The sequence below is a fragment of the Macrobrachium rosenbergii genome, chromosome 9 (assembly GCF_040412425.1).
Source record: "Macrobrachium rosenbergii isolate ZJJX-2024 chromosome 9, ASM4041242v1, whole genome shotgun sequence".
NCBI lineage: Eukaryota > Metazoa > Arthropoda > Malacostraca > Decapoda > Palaemonidae > Macrobrachium > Macrobrachium rosenbergii.
This window is the reverse complement of record NC_089749.1, coordinates 39,670,739-39,673,238: the sequence shown is the minus strand read 5'-3', so window position 1 is coordinate 39,673,238 and position 2,500 is coordinate 39,670,739. Positions and strand designations below refer to the sequence as shown.

At 33.8% G+C, this 2,500-nt stretch overlaps 1 protein-coding gene across 4 annotated transcripts in view; it reads left to right on the top strand.

Annotated features, from left to right (window-relative positions):
- LOC136841705 (uncharacterized) overlaps positions 1 to 2,500 on the top strand; it is a 17,260-nt gene that overhangs the window by 3,634 nt on the left and 11,126 nt on the right. For 2 of the 4 annotated variants that reach the window (XM_067108925.1, XM_067108928.1), the window contains exon 1: positions 1,104 to 1,857. The exons of the other annotated variants lie outside the window; for them this stretch is intronic. The gene's annotated coding sequence lies outside the window, so the exon portion shown is untranslated. Of the gene's footprint in view, positions 1 to 1,103; positions 1,858 to 2,500 lie in introns of those variants that run through there. 4 annotated transcript variants of the gene reach the window in all.

The window sequence follows — 2,500 nt, the reverse complement described above, 5'->3', positions numbered from 1 at the left end:
CACACGCAAACACACACACACACATAAATAAATATATATATATATATATATATATATATATATATATATATATATATATATATATATATATATATATATATATTATATATATATATATATATATATATATATATATATATATATATATATATATATATATATATATATATATATATATATATATATATATATATATATATATATATATATATATATATATATATATATATACATACATACATACATATATGAAGAAGGAAGCAGGTATATAAAGGACAAGGAATGTCATATTTATAAACATATTACCGGCGCCCACCACAAATTAGTTTTGTCTCCCCTCCCCTTTGACACCTGTCAGGTGTGAAGCTTTGGTCTCTAACGGTTGGTAATTTTGTCCGCATTGTCCCCCGAGCATTTATACATGGTGACTTCTACCACTATGCGTTAGCACTTGGCTATAAAGTCAAAACCGGTCAGGACCTATAAGCAGTCTCATTGTTTTTTTGTTTTTATTTATGTAAAATGTGATGAGCAAATCACGTGTTAATGTGATTATAGTTATACATATACACAGACACATACCCACACACACACACACACACACACACACACACACACACACACACACACATATATATATATATATATATATATATATATATATATATATATATATATATTCAAAGTCCTGCTGGAACGTCCATTATATTTTGTGTTTATTTCTTGAGTGATTTTTTCTATTTCCTTAAAAGGCCTCTTTCAGCCTCAGCTTGTGCCATCCACTCGAATGCGGATGATTCTAACTTCATAAATCCAGTTTTGTGCCTCAGCCTTTCCCTGAAGCGCTTTCTGAGTGTCTCTGTCTTGTTTTGAGATTGTTAATTAAGGTCTCAAGGGTTCAAGGAGATGAGGTTTGATGCTGCTCAGTGCCTTCAGGAATTATTTCCTTGTTGGACTAGGTGAAACTTTCAGTCGACATTTTTATAATGGGCGAGATAATCAAATGAAATGAATAGATTCATCAGCATTTCATATCTCAATCAAAGACAATTGTGTGCGTGGTTTAGATGCTACTATACTGTACTTTCGCCTCTGTTCGCACCTTCCCGTCTTTGCGAGGGTGTTATCAGCCCTTGTTTGGATTCATTCTTAATCTTTCCAGGATTCCTTTTTAGTTTCATTGCAAAGCCTTTCTTCGTCTTTTTTTTTTGCAAGTAATATTTTGAGTGCTGATGTTAAAAACCGAATCATTGCGTACCGGATGGGTGAACCATGTCTTCTGCATGCATGCAATTACAGCATGAAGCCAGAAATGAACTTGTTTGATCAGCCTCCATTACCGTCATTTCTGATATTAGGTCATCTTTCGTGTCACCTAGCTCGTAATAACTCGTCACCTTGGAGAAAGGTCACACTCAGACAATAGAGGAATTCTTTTAACATTATTATTTTCAAGTAGCCGAACTGAAATCAGGCTGGCGTACCGTTCTCGATTTCCTTTGTATGAACAGTTTATATTTTTATGAAGCGTGACTTCCATCAAGATAACTGGACGTGTTGATAAACAAAACGAATTCTTTCCTTTTCTTCTGTGAAAGATCTGTGTCATCCGTCAGTGAAGAAAAGTTTCCCTCCTTGCACTAAGACAGAATTGTGTGCTCACTCAGAACGGAACACAAACAACGCGTCCGTATTACGTCATCCTTCCTTTATAACTCTCTCTGCGGACGCCACAGGGGAGCGTTTACATCCTCCGAAGTGTACAAAAGGCAGACTTATCCGTTGGATTGAGCTTCCTCAGAGTCAGCTGTTTAGATGGCTGTGTTTATAAACACATCTGCTGAGAATTTTCCCTGAGTAAGTAAAAGTAAATAAAGACTTTATTTTACATAGCTTATGTCCTGACGTTATTCAAGTGTTCTTCGTTATATTTACTTTTACGTTTTTTTAGGGTGATCTTCTTATCCTCTACTCCACTTCTTTCTCATGCCTTATATTCTTCTTATTGTACAAATTCATTTTGTGTTTGCCATCCTTAAGTGTCTTTTATCTAACAAAAACCAAATATACTTAATCCAGTTCTTTGGAGGGCTGTTTAAACAGCTGGAAATGCCTTTAGACTAAAGGCGAAAGACCTTTCACTCCGTCGTTTCCATTCCAGATACTCAGTTTCGATTTTACATCACGTTGTTATTCATGTGATCGGCATTATACATAAACACACGCACATACAAGCGTGCGCGCGCGCTCACACACGCACATGCACACAAACACATATGTATATATATATATATATATATATATATATATATATATATATATATATATATATATATATATATATATATATATATATATATATATATATATATATATACATACATAATATACGTCTTCCAATTTTTGAGCATTTTATTCATTATCATACGGTCTTTCATAGGATCAAAAAGGCCATTTACTTTTCCAGCACTATGGTTATATGTGTCCTTACTGACCAGGT